Here is an 18,813-nt window from a genome sequence, read left to right as displayed (position 1 = left end):
TATATGTGTATATACATATATATATGTCTTCCATCAGCATACCAGTTTGGTATCTATGCTTTCAGCCCTCCCTTTCTTCCTCCCCAATCTTAGTATACAACATAAAGAATTTGCCCCAGTTTGATTCAGCCACTTTCTAGAAAGGCTCATTTTATAAACACACATGTAGCCATTTTTTCCTCAAATTCAGTGTGTTTTATGAACAAAAGCTTCCTTCTACAAAGGTGGGAACATAGAAAAAAGAGATGTTTTACTCCATTAGGTAATAACATCCCTTTCTGACAAATTAATTAATTAGCCAATCCTTATAATATTATTGTAAATAGGTATATGAAACAATGTCATGGCTAATTTTTAGACACTAAAATGGAAGAAATAACAAGGAAGAAGAGAAGAAAGAGAAGAAGGAGAAAATGTAAAGGAGCAGAAGATGTATTCTATTCCATACAATAAATCAAAAGGAAAATTCAGATAATGACCCAAGGCTAAGTCTTCTGACTTTGTATTTTATTTAATAGTTCATTCACTCTTACTGTAATATGAATATTTTGTACAGAAGTGGCTACAATTTTCTAAGTCTTTGAAACCAAAAGAAGGTCTAAATTGGCTCCTTAAATTTTATGCCATTAGTGTTATTTCTCAACTCAGTAACTGTATTTTCTAATTCAGCGAGTCATAGACCAATATATAAAAAATATTCATGAAAGACAAAGTACTCAGGCCAAAAAAAAAGTGAGTAAAAATTCTAATGAAATAGTTGTAAAAATCCTAAACCAGTTCTGCATACTAAAAACATTTCAGATTGTCAAAGGAAGGAAGGAAGGAGGGGAGGAAGGAAGAAGGGAAGGAAGGAAGGAAGGAAGGAAGGAAGGAAGGAAGGAAAGAAAAGAAGAAAGAAAGAAAGGCTGGCTAAGTGATTAGCATCATTACTTTCAAGCAAAAATGTAACAAGTATTACAAAAAAAATTAAAAACTATTATTGCGAGTCTCAGGAAGGTTGATTGGGGTTCAACAGATTGTGAAGAAACAAGGAACTCCAAAGCCTTGAACGTGACAGTAGAACACAGAGGTTGAGAGCCTGGACCTTGGAGGTCCAAAGGCCTGAGTGATATTGAAGGTCCACCACTTTCTAGCCACAAAAAAATCATGTAAGTCTTCAGTGTCTCTGATCCTTAGTTTCCTCTTCTGTAAAATGAGAACGATAGTACTTGCCCCATAGGATTGTGATAATGAATGAAAAATACTTAGCAGAGTATCAGGCTAAGTATCAATTATCAATATATAAGGTCATTAAAACTAAGATCTCTTAAGCAAGATAGATGGCCATTTTACCTGCTTATTCGAGGATAACCAAAAGTAGTTCCTATTTCCAAAGAGCTTGATTCTGAGGATTCCAAAGGAGAGTCTGTGTTCTGACAGTCCATAAAGCAAAGGAGAGGAAAAGGCAATAGGTAGAGAAAAAATTGCCTGTAGCACAAAATTGCCTAGATCTAGCTCTGCATTTTATTAGCATACTGAGAGAAATTTAAAGTAACCTGGTAACGTAGTTCTTAAAATGGGATTTTTCTCACATCATTTTAACAATACCTTTCAACAGTCAAGGAAACATATACATTAGGAATCTAGTCTACCACAAAGAGCACATTTTTGTGGGAAAATAGTTTTTCCGTGTTGTCGATCCAAGAAGTCATTAGATGAGATGATATCAGTAGTTCTTGAGAAGTGCCATGGATATAAAAGTTATCATTTTAGAGACACTTACTTGAATAGTTTCATGCTGTCTTGTCAGAATCAGAAGGTAAGTAATTTTTCCAGAAAACTGCAGAATAAAATAAATAAGCTCCCATCATAGTTGATGATGTTGACTGAGGAAAAAGAGGTGCAGTTGTAGATTAGGCATATTGAAACTTAAGAACTTTGTAAAATATTTTATAAATAAATAAATGTCTCAGATGCATAAGATGATTTTTTTTCAAAAAGTCAATCTTTAGGCTTAAGCACTTCATCTTTCAGTTTTACGTTTTGGATTCTATCAAAACTTTAGCCTTACAAATATGGCCTCTAGTAAGTATATGTTATTAAATAAACAACAATCTTATAAACTAAGTATTACAAATATTAAATTAGTCATGGTAAAATGACAAAGAACTAAGTAACTCACTCAGAGCCATCCAGGCCCTATGTTGTTAAGGGAAAGAATTAACCATCCTGGTTTTGAATGCTGAGGACACCTTTCATTACCTCTACTATCTAACACGTTAAGTTCTCTGAACTTGTTTTTATTTGTTAAATGGGGATAAAAACAGCTACTTGCAAAGTTGCTATGAGAATATGCAAAATGCATGCGAAGAGCTGGCACTTGTAGGTCCTCATTCGTCATCAGACCTACAAAAGCACCTTGTATAGACATTTTGCTACTTAAAACAAGTTTTGGAAATTGCTTATTGCCACAGGTGTTTTCCCACTGTCCAGGCTAAAGGAATCTCCCTCTTTGAAACAGATGCAGATTTGAAATAACCAAAAATTTTAATAGCATGGATTGTCCCTGTCAGGATACTAGACTGCCCATCAAGACTCCAGATCAGTTAGGATCCTGCAGATGTCTACTGAGTAGGTAGTCCTGCAAATGAGAGCTGAAAACCAAAAGGCAAGGCTTGGTGTCGGCAATGGGCCAGGAACTCAGAAAGGACTCAGGTCCTCTGGTGCAGAAATGAAGGTAGAAAGAAAGTTAGGCTAGTGGGGAAGAGAAGTTGTTCCATTTTTATCTGAAACAGTCCTGAGACTTTTATTCTAGAGATTCTAGGCAGATTCGCATGGATCCACACTGTCTCTAGAGTTTCCTTCCTTTATTTGATGGACGTAATGCCCCACATCTTTTAGCTTCTTCATTGGATGAAATAATTTAATGCAGTTCTATTGAGGCTCCAACTATTTAGTTACTTAAAAGTCTCCAAGTTGGATCTTTGCTCTTTTTTTTTCCAGCAACAGCTCATGATTTTGTTATAATCTCTCTCCCAGCTCAGGGGCAATTGCCCAGTTCATCCCTCAATCTAGAAGATATATATTATCCTTTTTTTACTTTATAAAAATTCATTTCTCTATCCCACCATCTGCTAGTTGCTTTCCTTTCCCTGCAGCTGGTCATAATTAATAAATTATAAATTTTAAATTAGGCCAATCTCAGCTACTTCTCCTTAGCAACGTCTTAGCAATGACTCTGTAGGAGGTTGGTAAAAAGATTTCTTCAGAAATGATCCCAAGTTAAAATGTAATAGTTACTAAGTAGTAAAATGCAAATTTTCAAACTGGTCATGTTTTAGATAAAAATCGAAGCTGTGAAGATATATGTCTAGAAACTCCTATTAATTTAATGAAAAAGTCAAGACCTGGCACCAGCACCTAGGTCTTTTGATTTTTGTTTATTTTTTCCCATTATAGCATGTGCTTCTCCTCTTAAAAGTTCAGTGTTAATTGGACAAAATGCAGACTGTTTTTAATAGGATTACATAGAAACTTGGGGGAAAAAAGTTGTGTGGATTACATCTGCTAGGCTCAGATGAGACAAATGAAAACATCTAGACATCAGATTCATGAAGGTCAGTGAGGGGTGGGGAAAGGATGGTTGATTTGAGGCAATCATTAAATCACAAAGCTACATCCTTGATGTATTCTACCAAGACAACACTTTGTGAGTCACCTAATATTATCTCCAACCATCAGATCGCAAATCTCTGTGTAAACAGGGGAAATTATTATCCCACTCCTACTTGCAAATATTAATTGCACAATAATGACATTTACAAAATGAGTCAATGAGACAGTGGAACAAAAAAAGTCAGTTGAAAATGTGATTAAATAGGCACAGTCCTCACAATAATAGTTTTGTATGATTAACAGCAAACTTGTTCACACACTGTCAGAGAGTAACCTATAGAGGTTTATTGAGCTGAATTCTATACAATGGAAGGTATGAGAGATACAAGATTAGCATTATGAGATGTGGAGCTTCCATTCTTATCAGGGTTGCAAAGTTAAACAAATGTAGAATAATTTAAGAACCTTTATAAGCACTCTAATTCTAAAGTGTGGGAACAGGTATGAAGTATTCAAAATCAACTAGGAGTTGAAATTAAATTATCTCTTAAGATTTCTCTCTTTGTTTTTATTGTTTACTATATTAATTAATATTCCCCCAGAGAAACAGAACCAATATGATTTGATATATAACAGATTTTATATATGAGAGATTTATTTTAAGGAACTGGGACTTGGCTCATGCAATAGTGGGATCTGATAAGCCTGAAATTGATAGAGCAGGTTAGCAGACTAGAAATTCAGGTGACAGCTGATGTTGTAGTCTTGAGACCAAATTCAGCTCAGGGAGGATTTTTATGTTGCAGTCTTGAGAATTCCTTCTTCAGAAAACTTCTGTCTTTTCTCTTAAGGCCTTCAACTGATTAGATAAAGCCCACTCACATTATGGAGAACAACTTGCTTTACTCAAAGTAAACTGATTTAATGTTAATCACATCTAAAAAGAAATCATCAGAGGAACATCTATACTGGTGCTTGACCAAACAGCTAGACACCATAACCTAGCCAAGTTTAAACATCACAATTATAGACACTCAATAATGAAGGAAATAAGTACTCATAAGGAAAATAACGCTCATTATAGTACTGTCCACAACATGCGTTTTAAAAACACGGCCCCAGAATTCTCTGACATTCCTCCTGCTGAAAGGTTACAGGGAGCTCTGTCTCTCCATGTGGCTTGAGCTCTCACAGCATGGTGGCTGGGTTCAAAGTGTGGGTATCCCAAGAGGAAACTTCTGAGATGCATTTGAAACTGCATTTTAGGAGGAAACTGAGTGATATTTTATGACCTAGCCTCAGAAGTCACATGATGTCACTTCTCTATGCTGTGTTGGTTGATGCAGTTACAAGTATTCCCTAACTCAAAAGAAGAGGAAAGAGATCTACCTTTCTCCGGGAGGAGTATCAAAGAATTTGGGGCCCATGTTTTTAAATTGCCACAGTGAATTAACATTAATTGAGCTGCTACTGTGTCCCATGCTGTGTGATCAACTTTTATGTATTTCTTTTAATCCTCCAACCTCTCTGAAATGTGATTATTACATATAAGTAAACTGAATGAGAAATATTAAAACTTCCCAAACTCACACAGCCAGCAAGTGGCAGAGCCAATATTTTTACCTAGGCATTCCAACTCTAAATCCCACACATTTTGTATGATACAACCCTGCCTCCTATTTTTAAAAGAAAGAAATAAAGAAAAATAAAATCAAAGTTAATAAGAATATTTTTTGATAGCCACGTAAAGTAGACATTTTTGTTTAGGTCTACCCAGCATTCATTTATTCTTCTGATAATGCAGACCACAGGCAAATCAGAAAATGTCTCCTGTCTAGGCAGATGCCGGCCCTGTGGATCATGTCATGGCAAGTGGAGCTCAGGATGGATTTCAGACCCTAGTCACCATGTAGCTGGGCACCTTCCTGCAGTGAGGATCCTGTAAAACTGTACATGTTGCCATTGCCCCAAACCATCCTCATTCCTGGTAAAGGTAAACAGGGCCCACCTACACTCCAGCTGGAATATGTGACCCAGTTTGCCTAATGGGATCCATCTCACGGCTCTTGTTGAAGCCATTAGAGAAGAAAGTAATTTTCTTTTTGCAGAAACTTTAGCAGTAGGGTAATATAAGGCAAGAGCAGCTGGGGAGCCACCCTACAAAGCTTGAAATAAAACCTCCATAGAGGAAAGCAGGACAGGAATGGGGGCTGCATCCTTGGATCCACCCTTACTTGAAGCCAGGACTATCCCTTGACTCTGCAGATACTTGAGTGAATAACCATCCTACTTTTATTTTCATTTAAAAACAAGTTTATGTTGAATTTATGACACTCATAATCAATTGTCCTACCTGATATATCTCCATGGTCATAACTTCACTTTCTTTATCTATTAAAAAAAAAAAATTCTTGAAAATCCTTTCTAGCAGTGGTTCAACCAATGGTCTCTAAGTATATGTGCAGATACGTGTCTGCACATATACAGAGAGAAAGAGAAGGAGAGAGGTAGTGGGGGGATAGAGAGACGTATATATTTCTATATAATTGGGCCTTAATTTTCTCATCTTTACAACTATAATATAGAACTGCAGTGTCTTCAATTTCCTTCCAAAGCTGATTCTGTGATTTTCTACGGATAAGGGCAGAAAATATCCTAATTTATTTCTGTTCAGACTACTAAACAATTCTGTAGCACTGCCACCTGGTGACCATTTGCTTCAGCTGTTGTATTAGTCTGTTTTCACGCTGCTGATGAAGACATACCCAAGACTGGGAAGAAAAGGAGATTTAATTGGATTTTCAGTCCCATATGCCTGGGGAGGCCTCAGAATCATGGGGGGGGAGATGAAAGGCACTTCCTACATGGTGATAGCAAGAGAACATGAGGAAGAAGAAAAAGCAGAAACCCCTAATAAACCCATCAGATCTTATGAGATGTATTCACTACCATAAGAACAGTGTAGAAGAAACAACCCCCATGATTCAATTACCTCCCACAGGGTCCATCCCACAGCATTTGGGAATTCAAGATGAGATTTGGGTGGGGACACAGCCAAACCGTATCATTCTGCCCCTGGCCCCTCCAAATCTCATGTCCTCACATTTCAAAACCAATCATGCCTTCCCAACAGTCCCCCAAAGTCTTAACTCATTTCAGCATTAACTCAAAAGTCCACAGTCCAAAGTCTCATCTGAGAAAAGACAAGTCCCTTCTGCCGATGAGCCTGTAAAAACAAAAGCAAGCTAGTTACTTCCTAGATATAATGGAGATACAGGGATTGGGTAAATACAACCATTCCAAATGGGAGAAATTGGCAAAAACAAAGGGGTTACAGGTCCCAGGCAAGTTCAAAATCCAGCAGTGCAGTCAAATTTTAAAGCTCCAAAATGATCTCCTTTGACTCCAGGCCTCACATGCAGGTCACGCTGATGCAAGAGGTGGGTTCCCACGGTCTTGGGCAGCTCCACCCCTGTGACTCCCTCCCAGCTGCTTTAATGGGCTGGCATTGAGTGTCTGCGGCTTTTCCAGGCAAAAGGTGCAAGCTGTCAGTGGATCTACCATTCTGGCGTCTGGAGTACAGTGGCCCTCTTCTCACACCTCCACTAAGCAGTGCCCCAGTAGGGACTCTGTGTGGGGGCTCTGGACATTATATTTCCCTTCTCCACTGCGGGAGCAGATGTTCTCCATGAGGGCCCCACCCCTGTAGCAAATTTTGTCTGAGCATCCAGGCATGTCCATACATCTCCTGGAATCTAGATGGAGATTCCCAAACCTCAGTTCTTGACTTCTGTGCCCCCACAGGCTCAACACCATGTGAAAGCTGCCAAGACTTGGGGCTTCCACCTCTGGAGCCACAGCCCAAGCTCTACATTGGCCTCTTTCAGCCACAGCTGGAGCTGATGGGACACAGGGTACCAAGTTCTTAGGCTGCACACAGCATGGAGACCCTGGGTCTGGCCAGGAAACTCCTTTTTCCTACTGGTCCTCTTGGCCGTGAAGGCCTCTGACATGGCCTGGAGACATTTTCCCCATTGTCTTGGGGATTAACATTAGGCTTCTTGCTACTTATGCAAGTTTCTGCAGCTGGCTGGAATTTCTCCTCAGAAATGGATTTTTCTTTTCTATTGCATCATCAGGCTGCAAATTTTCTAAACTTTTATGCTATTTACCTTTTAAAACAGAATGCTTTTAACAGCACCCAAGTCACCTTTTGAATATACTGTGCAGCCATAAAAAGGGATGAGTTCATGTCCTTTGCAGGGACATGGATGAAACTGGAAACCACCATTCTCAGCAAACTATCACAAGAACAGAAAACCAAATACTGCATGTTCTCACTCATAAGTGGAAGTTGAAAAATGAGAACACATGGACATAGGGACGAAACTTCACACGCCGGGACCTGTCAGAGGGTGGAGAGCTGGGGGAGGGGATAACATTAGGAGAAATACCGAATGTAGGTGATGGGTTGATGGGTGCAGCAAACCACCATGGCATGTGTATACCTATGTAACAAAGTTGCATGACTGCATATGTATCCCAGAACTTAAAGTATAATAATAATAATAAAGGAAATTTCTTCTGCCATGTACCCTAAATCACCTCTCTTAAGTTCAAAGTTCCATAAATCTCTAGGACAGGGGTAATTGCTGCCAGTCTCTTTGCTGAAACATAGTAAGAGTCACCCTTGCTCCAGCTCCCAACAAGTTCTTCATCTCCATCTGAGACCACCTTAGCCTAGGCCTTATTGTTCATATCACTATCAGCATTTATCTCAAAGTCATTCAACAAGTCTCTAGGAGGTTCCAAACTTTTCTATATTGTCCTGTCTTCTTCTGAGCCCTCCAAACTTTTCCAACCTCTGACTGTTACTCAGTTCCAAAGTCGCTTCCACATTTTCAGGTATCTTTTCAGCAACGCCCCTTTCTACTGGTACCAATGTACTGTATCAGTTCATTTTCACACTGCTGATAAAGATATACCCAAGATTGGGAAGAAAAAGAGGTTTAATTGGACTTACAGTTCTACATGATTGGGGAGGCCTCAGAATCATGGCAGGAGGTGAAAGGCACTTTTTACATGGTGGTGGCAAGAGAAAATGAGGAAGAAGCGAAAGGGGAAAACCCTGGATAAACTCATCAGATTTCATGAGACTTATTCACTATTACAAGAATAGCATGGGAAAGATTGGCCCCCATGATTCAATTACTTCTCCCTGGGTCCCTCCCATAACACATGTGAATTCTGGGAGATACAATTCAACTTGAGATTTGGGTGGAGATACAGCCAAACCATGTCAGCTGTTTTTCCCCTTCTGATCAACAAAGAATTAATGCAATTCCAAAAACTTTTGAAATAATATTTCAGGCCTCAAACATATGAAACTGAAATACATAAATACACTTTGATAAACATTTTATTGAGTATCAACTGAACACAAGTCACTATAAAGAGCATATGAAAGTATCTAAGCAGTCTTGGAATTTTGAGGGCTTTTTTTCCTTTTTTGTGGAGAAAGGAAACTGATCTATCTAACTAACTAAGGAAGCCAACTGTCTTTCCCAGGCTAATCTCAAGCTGCTGGGCTCAAGTGATCCTCCTGCTTCTGCCTCCCTAAGTGCTTGGATTACAGGCATGAGCTGCCATATCCATATAGTCTAGGAATTTTGATCCCATGAGGACATCCTATGGTCTATACTATAAGAGGATAACAAAAGAAAGTTATAGATAATAATTAACTAGAAGGCCACAAGTGCCTGAGGAATTTTGAAGATATTAGAGGAAGTGCATCAACATGAGTTTGTTGTCTACAATGGGACAGTCATTCTAGATGGAGAGAAAAGCATGGGCAAAGAACAATACAATGATTCTTAATAGAATATATTTTAGGAATAATTACAGACCACTTACAGTGGAGCATATATGTGCTCAGGGGACTACTAGGAGGAAGGGCTTTTTAAAAAGTAGTTGTAGGTCATATTTTAGAGAAACTTGAAGGTCAGTATAAACAAGCAGAGCACAGAATGGAAAGGTGGTGAGAGATCAGAAATAAGCATACTGGCTAGGGTGTAAGAAAAACACAATGCCATAAGGGCCTAACCTAGGGTAGTGGTAGCAAGAACACCAGATGAAAGAAACATATTCAAGAGATATGTCTGAGTTAAACTCCACAGAGTTTAGTAATTGATTAAATTTGAATTAGAACAAAGGAACTCCTTATGATGGAGAAGTGTTATCTTGGACTTTTGAGCACAGATGACCACAAAAACAGGTGGTGAGCTATTAAAAATGTGACTCAGGAAGAGGAGCTTTTGGCGGTGGGAAGAGGAAGTGGAAGAATATCTTAAATTCAGACTTAGGCTACGGTAGAGTTCAGAAGGATTTCTGGTTTAAGATATACAAAGTGTAGCTGGAAATAAAGGCTTCAGTCTCAAGGGAGTATCTGGAAACAAAGGTTTTAGAACCATCTTTGAAATAATTGTTAAGCTAACAAAAATAGATATAGTGGCCAACTAGTAGAATAGAAAGAAGAGTAAGTGCAAAACACTGAAGAATGCCAAATTTTAGAGGATAGAAAGAGAAAAATAAGTCAGTAGAGGAAACAAAATATTAGAGAGCAAGGAAGTATCAGGATGGGCCTGTGTCATAGAAGCCAAGAGAGAAAAGCATTTCAAGAAGAAAATCAATACAGGAAAATTCGTCCAAGAATCTGAAGGAGTGAAAGAATAAAAATTAACAAACCGTTGGTTGAACCACTTGCTGATGTTAAGAGAACTGTTTTAGTGAAATTCTGGGGACAAAAGCAGGAGAAGAAGAAGAACTAACTCATGAGTTCAGGCAGAGTTCGCACCCTACTCTCATGAAATTTAATGTATTTGGCTAGGCGTGGTGGCTCATGCCTATAACTCCAGTGCTTTGGGAGGACAAGGCAGGAAGATCACTTGAGCCCAGAAGTTTGAGACCAGCCTGAGCAACATAGGAAGGAAAATTAGTCAGATGTGGTGGTGGGTACCTGTAGTCCCACCTTCTCAGGAGGATGAGGTTGGAGGATGGCTTGAACCCAGAAAGTCAAGACTGCAGTGAGCCATGTTCACACCACTGAACTCCAGCCTGGTCAACAGAGTGATACGCTGTCTCAAAAGCAAGAAGGAAGGAAGGAAGGAAGGAAGGAAGGAAGGAAGGAGGGAAGGAGGGAAGGAAGGAAGGGAGGGAGGGAGGGAGGGGCAGATGGAAATTTCACATACTAGGGGAGGAGAGAGATAAGATAACATAAGAGGGAAAAGGCCAAGCGAAGTTGTTTTTCCTTAACTGGGAAGAGACAAGTGTGTTTATAGGTGGAAGGAAGAAGTTTAAAGAAGACATTTAAAATAACAAAAAAGGAGACATCACTTGAAGAGGCAAAATTCCAAATACAAGGGTCAGTGGATCAGGACACAACTGGATGATTTATATTTGGAAAGGAGAAAATAATGATTCTTCTCATATAGAATAATATCAGATGATAGGGAAACCAAAGAATAATTTTATGGCAGAGAAAACATAAGGTCCCATAAGCTGTCGCTGAGATTCTTATTCTCAAAAAGTAAGATGGGACCATAGGGGGTGACTGTCTTGTCCCAACTTACCCAGGACTTTCCCAATTTTAGCCCTGAAAGTCTACTTCCCAGGAAATCCCTTAGTCCAGGGCAAGCAGGGATGACTGGTAACCATAACTGTGTGTCCATGGAGTGTTGCTGATGTCATGTGAGTTTGTATCTTATTGAGATTAAGAACAATTTTTTATGAGGAAACTTAACAGGAGTTAATCAGGAATGGATAAATAGACTGCTGATTAAAAGTGATGGACCATTTTATTAGACAACAGGAATCTGCAGTATCAATCATCAGGGTCTCCTCTGCACAGGTTTATGCTCAGCGTAAACTGAGAAAGGAGCATAAACTGAGCATAAAGGAATGGTTCTTGCAGTGCAAGTGATCTTTCACTCCTGAATCCCATCTGTCTGGCTTCCCTGCAGGCCACTTCATAGGACCTCTTCTCACAAGACCACTTGTGACATCCCTGTTATTAAGTCCTAATTATCACTTGTGACATCTTGTTGCTTTGTAAGCTTCCTGTTTCATGAAATCTCTATGCCATTTGTCACAGTTGTCTACTCCCTCCTGGGAAAATTTTGCTTTCCTAATTCTTTTCATATTTGGCCTATAATTATGCCTACATTTGCCTTCCCTAATTCACTTTTCACTTTATTGTCTATTTTGTTTATTCCAGAGTTAAGTCCTCTCCAACTATTACTTCTTAATCCAGGACATATAAAATTCAACAAGTCTGAAACCAAATTTATTATTTATCTTAAAATCCATTCTACTATACGACCTGTTCAGTGCCATGATTCACTCAGTGCCCAAGCTAGAAACTGGGAATCGTCAATTCATCCCACCTCCTCTTCCTACAGTATTAACTTGATCACTGAATTCTTTTCAATTAACTTGCCTTACATCTCTCATGTCCTTCCCTTTCTTACTGGTACCGCCACAGTTCATTTCTCGTAACTTCTCAGTTGGATTGCCATGGGCAAAGATTGAAGTGCTGACACTTAAGTTAGAAGGTGCAAGGTAGGAAAGGTGAGAATGAACCAAAAAAAAGCAGGGAGGCAAGGAAAGACTTGAAGCAACATGCTACATGGCCCTGCTGGCCAGCATTTTACAACAAACTACAAAGAAACACGTCACATCTCTCAGCAGTGCACTAGTTCAGCAAGGAGGACTTTCTGAATGGTTGCAAGAAAAAGCATACCTTATAGGAAAGTAAAAAGGAGAGGGAATTTATATCTTGGTTTCTTTCTTCTTCCCACTTCTCACTGACCAAATTCCATCCTGCTGGGCTGCGAGTCTCCACAGTCCAGGTTGTATCACTGAGTTACCTAATTTAGCATTTGATCCATGTCTGGAGGTTTAGGGTGACTCAGCATGGATAGAGATAAACATGGTGGGGCAAGGGAAAACATAAAAGCCACAGAGGCCCAAGGCTGAATTTGGATTTCAGTCACTTGTCAAGATTTTAATTTGGGCAAGCTTGGGAGTTTGTTTAGGCTTCTAGTAGGTGATACATATAGATTGCTAAGATTGTTTTCAAATTGAGAAAAAAATGTCTTTCTTGTATCTGTGAACTAGATTTCTTCTATCTATGAACTAGAATATGTTGAAGAATGTTCTGCAGGCTAGTTTCTGGCCCTGAACATTTCTCACTTGTTCCTCCTCACTCTCTTCGTTCTTCTAGTATTGACACCACGAACACATTCTTCTCACAGTATGATTCCAGGTCCTACATCTTCATGTCTTGATGTCAGTGAGTTGATGCAATGGGTGATAGTTTTTGTGGAAGTTATTCAGCAATACCAGCGAAAATTTAACTATACACGGAAGTGACTATGAACCATGTAGTCTTCCACTAAGGTCAAATTAAAAGAATCCCAGGTCACATTCCCAAAATTGCCTGTGACCGTTTCAACACTACCTCACATGAGAAGTGTAACAGATGTGAGTCAGAGTGGAAAGAGACAGCTCTTTTAGCCAATTGTAATTAAAATATCTTACTGTGGCAAATTTTTCAAAAACATAACCTTCTAAACACATCGATAGAGCCTCTCATCAGAATATGCAATTGAGAGGCCCTGAAGCTTCATTAGCTTATCCACAAATCTGCACCAGTGCACCAGGTTTGTGGCCAATAGTTGGAGCAAGGCTGCCCTTTGTACACACAAAGAATGTACAGTTTGGCAATTTTAAAAGTCTTTTGATTCCTAAAAGCACCTCATTCTTTCATGCCTTTACACATCATGCTTCTCTGCCTCATGAAAGCTCTCTTTATCCTGGCTTCTTGTTCATCTACTTTATTTTTCCTTGTCTATGAAGTTTTCCCTGATCCCTCCAAACACAACTCACCTCTTTGTGCCCCTCAAGCACCTAATATCTACCATTATTTCTGCATGTATTGATTCAATCATCAAAAGTGTATTGAGCAACTCCTACATGCCTGATATATTGCTGAGATATGGCAGTAAACAGAACACACAAAGTCCCTGGCTTCATAGAGCTTACCTTCTAGTGGAAGGATGTAGACAATAATCAAATATGTAAGTAAATGAGTAATATGGAAAGCTGTGATTTCTCAAAGAAGGAAAGATTTTCAAATTCTGGCTATTTTATCAATGGCCATCAGAAAATAACTCAAAGGCAGTGAAGTTTGAAATCATTTGATATCTGAATGAAGAGCTTCCCATGGGAAAGGAATAACAAGTACGAAGGCCCTGAGGTAGAAAGATGTTTGGTGAATATGTGGCTGATAGGCTTTGGGTTCAAGGCATAACAAAGAGGCTGGCACTGTTGGAGGAAGATGAGAGAAGAGGAGAGTATGATAACATAGAGTCAGAGAGATGACCAAGAAGGTCCTTGAAGTCCTGCAAACATTGCAAAGACCATGGCTGTTGCCCTGAGTGAGTCTGGAAGCCATGGCAGGGGGCTGAAGTAACTGACGCACAATTTAAAAGGATCACTCTGTTGAGAATCAACTGTGGCTACAAAAGCAAAATTTATAGCTTATTTATCTTTGAGTTAAGGGTAGAAGGAGAATATTATTTTAGAGCTGGCAGCAGTTGCTTAAAAGAAAATGTTTATTCAAAACAAAAGCCTTCAGGACGTGGACAAATGGGCTAAAACTGACATAGGGAAAACAGAATTGTTTTGCATAATAGAGTTGGAGAAAGGTTGAGCTCTGGGCCCTGTGTGAGGAGGACATTAATGAATAGGGAGTCTTTGGAGAGAGTGGGACAGCCCCGAGGCAGGAAATCAGGAGATTCAGGAATAAAGTAAGCTGTTGAGAAATTCCCTGTAGTGAGAAGAGAACCTCTTATGAAGACATATGTGAAATATACAATTTTAGATAATCTAACACATTTTTCCATAATACAGAAAATCCTTTCAAATTCTCAGAAAATAAAAAGTCTAATACATACAAATGTCTTATGTGAGTAGTGTTTGCAGGAAATGAAGGGAAAAGGACTGTATCATTTGGGGCTGCTTGAGTGGAGAGAAGAGATCAGGAACAGAGGATAAGGTATGAGTACAACCAGCTCAGGAGAGGTAAAAACAGGCGCAAGAGAGGACCTCAGAGGCATTTTCATGAGAGAGATGCTGGTTATCTCATCGTGGTAGGGAGGGAAGAGTTCCAGATGTTATTATTTAAATGATAAAGGAAGAGTAACGGTCCAACGCTGGAGTGGATGGAAGCTGACAATAATTCAATGTAATTGCCAGGGTTATGTTTGTATGCACAGAGTGCTGTGCACAATGACAAAGGGTGGGAAATGAATGGTAAATCAGTTGATGTCAAGGAATAAACTTCATTAAGAAATGAATTTTGAAATAGCTAATCATGATTTTTTGCTCAGTACTAATAATATTAGATATAATATGTGCATTTACAATCTTGCACCACATAACAAATTTCAGGCAATGGTGGACAACATATAAGATGGTGGTTCCATAAGATTAAATACAGTATTTTTATTGTATCTTTTCTATATTTAGGTACACAAATTCCATCCTTTTACAATTGCCTACAGTATTCAGTAATGTGCTGTACAAGCTTGTAGCGTAGGAGCAATAGGCTCTACGATATAACCTAAGCGTGTAGTAGGCTATACCTTCTAGGTTTGTGTAAGCACACTCTGTGATGTTTGAACAATGATGAAATCACCTCACTGCATTTCTCAGAATGTATTCTCATCTTTAAGTGATGCATGATGGTATGTATCAGCTTTACAGTTCCATTATGCTTTTACTTTTTAAGCTAACATTTATTTTGAGCTTACTATGTTCCAAATCCTATATTAATTGCTTGATAACGCTATGATATAGGTACCATAACTACCCGACTTTAAATATCAGAACACCAAGTCTCAGGTAAAGTAACTTGCTCAATGATGTACAACGAGGTGGGGCAGAGGCAGGATTTGAATTCAGGCTGCAGATTCTAAGAGTCCTTGCTGTTGGGAGGCCGAGACGGTCCGATCACGAGGTCAGGAGATCGAGACCATCCTGGCTAACATGGTGAAACCCCGTCTCTACTAAAAAATACAAAAAACTAGCCGGGCGAGGTGGCGGGCCCCTGTAGTCCCAGCTACTCGGGAGGCTGAGACAGGAGAATGGCCTAAACCCGGGAGGCGGAGCTTGCAGTGAGCTGAGATCTGGCCACTGCACTCCAGCCTGGGCAACAGAGCGAGACTCCATCTCAAAAAAAAAAAAAAAGAAAAAGAGTCTTTGCTGTTAACAATGACTCTGTATACCTCTCTTTCACATGTCATGCATACATTATTACATTTCAGCTCACAAACATGCCATTAATTCAAAACAGGAAAGAACTGAATCTGTTTGGGGAAAAGTTCCTGTTAGATAGTAAAATGTACAATTGGAGAATATGCAAATTCTCTCAAAAAATGAACAAATGTTTACATTGGAGGAAGTGTTAATATTGTAAAACAGAATAGAAATAGAGAAAGTGGCCCTGAACCATAGAATTAAAAATAGGAAAAAAGAAAACTAGGGTCATCAGAGTTTTGATGATACACATTTTCTAAACAAGAAGCTGCATGATTTCAATATAGCTGCTTGACTACACATCAGCCTAAATTAGACCCTAACACTCTTAAATATAGTTATAGTTAAAGCAGTCTGGACACAAAGGAACTGAAGACTGTACAGTTCATGCAACAAATAAGAAGAGTTTTAATCAATATGTCTTGACTGAAGGAGTGTGTGTGTGTGTGTGTGTGTGTGTGTGTGTGTGTGTTTCCTTATGGCTGCTTTGAGCATAAATTCAAAATGGTGACTCAGCCATCTTGGACTTATGGAAGCCTTACAATCACTACAATCAGAGTGTACATTATTAGATAATCAGGAAAAGGATAAACTATGAAGAAGAGATTTAAAAAGAAGAGCCCTGCCGGGCGCGGTGGCTCAAGCCTGTAATCCCAGCACTTTGGGAGGCCGAGAAGGGTGGATCACGAGGTCAGGAGATCAAGGCCATCCTGGCTAACACGGTGAAACCCCGTCTCTACTAAAAATACAAAAATCTAGCCGGGCGAGGTGGTGGGCGCCTGTAGTCCCAGCTACTCGGGAGGCTGAGGCAGGAGAATGGCCTGAACCTGGGAGGTGGAGCTTGCAGTGAGCTGAGATCCGGCCACTGCACTCCAGCCCAGGCGACAGAGCAGGACTCCGTCTCAAAAAAAAAAAAATAAATAAATAAATAATAAATAAAAAGAAGAGCCTTGAGATGCTGATAAAATTAAACCTATGTGGCTTTTTTAAAACTTTTACTGGAAAATGCCATAGCTTATAAAGTGATAAATAAATAAATAATAAATAAAAAGAAGAGCCTTGAGATGCTGATAAAATTAAACCTATGTGGCTTTTTTAAAACTTTTACTGGAAAATGCCATAGCTTATAAAGTGATAAATAAATAAATAAGAAATAAAAAAATTGTTGCCATTGAAATCCTTTTATTTAAAAAAGAGAAAATTTAAGAAGTCCAAGTTGTATGATACAATTGACTCTTTAAAGAAGGAATAAAAGATCTTTAGAAATTAATTAATGCCCAGTGTCTTAGGTATTTCTGTGACTGCTTACTCCCAGGGTTGGCAGCTTTCCATTGAAGGTAGAGCTATTCAGTCATCCTTTTCTCTAACTACAAGCTCAAGCAACGCAGCTATGTGCATTGTCAGACACTAAGGAAATGCTAGAAATTAATTACTTGTTCATCCAACAAATTGACTGGGCACATAATGTTGAAATTCTAAGACGAGTACTGGCTTAAAATTTGATCCAAAATGAGAAAGACACAGGTCCTAAACTTGAGTCACTTACAGTCTAGAGAAGACTCAAACATGCAAGCCCTGAGAACTGGCTCTCACATACCAGATGACTATTCTGCTTGTTTGCAACTGGGTTCTCCCATTAGGTTAGTGCCTATGCTGAACTGGTTGTTAAATGTTTTTTTTAATATTCCCCCTGTAAGCAATTACAATGTACTGTGGTATTTTGTACATTAAAGACAAATATATGATGCCAACAAAACAGAGAAAAGGCATTGATCACATCTTAAATGGGAGTGGAAATGATGAATAGCCTCACCTGCCCCGTGACACTGTTTCTAAACACATCAGCCCACAGTGATGTTTATGAAGAAAGAGAGACTTTTAAGGTTGAAAGGGACTCTAGAAATTAGCTAGACCAACTTCCTTGCTCTACAGAGAATGAGATGGAATCACAAAATGTTTTAATGACTTTCCACAATCGCCGAAGCAGCTGAGATCAGATGTAGGATAAGAACCCAGGTCCTGTAATTTTCAGTCTCAATATTCTTTAGAAGTCTATCTCGCAATAGTCAGTAAGTCAGTAACACTGATGTTTCTAACAGATCCCTGGTTGTTTTATGCCCATTGCATGCCCTCAGTGCGTTCTGTATTTCTCACCTAACTACAATAACGTCACTGGAATGGCAGCAAAGACTAAAGCAGAACACCTGGGCTTGGGTCAGGAGGCATGAGGTTAGATTCCTATTACATATCGCCTACTAGCTCATGACCCTGGAAAATAATTGCCCAGTTCCTCTAGATTTTGATTTCTTCATTAAGAAAATGGAAACAACAATGTCTATACTTGTGTGAGATTTCAGATAAACTATGCAGATAAAACTCTGTGTTTTCTCTCTGATTTCAGACCCTTCCTACCTTAGGTCATTCCCAATGTGATCTTTCTAATCCAGATCCAATCAAGTTACTTCTGTGCCTAAAACTCTTTAATGATTCCCCACTGCCAAAGGGGAAAATCTAAACATCTAAACATAGTCCTTTAAAACCTTGACCCAGGCTTCTTTGCAATTTCATGTCAATCACTCCCCATAATATCCTATGTCCCAGTTACATTGAATAACTTATTCACATTCCCCAAAGATGCCATGCTGCCTACACCTGTTTCACTTGTGATTTTCCACTCACTGGCATGTACTCCTCTCTCTAGACCCACTTTCCTAATTCATCCTTAAGGACCTTGCTTTCATATTTGACATTTTTATGGCTAGAATGGATTTGTGTACTACTTCAATAATTAAAAGACTAAATAAACATTTTATTCTAGAAAAAAATTATGATCATGTTTAA

Source organism: Colobus angolensis, unplaced genomic scaffold, assembly GCF_000951035.1.
Source record: "Colobus angolensis palliatus isolate OR3802 unplaced genomic scaffold, Cang.pa_1.0 Scaffold16, whole genome shotgun sequence".
Taxonomy (NCBI): Eukaryota; Metazoa; Chordata; class Mammalia; order Primates; family Cercopithecidae; genus Colobus; species Colobus angolensis.
This window is presented reverse-complemented; position numbering follows the sequence as displayed.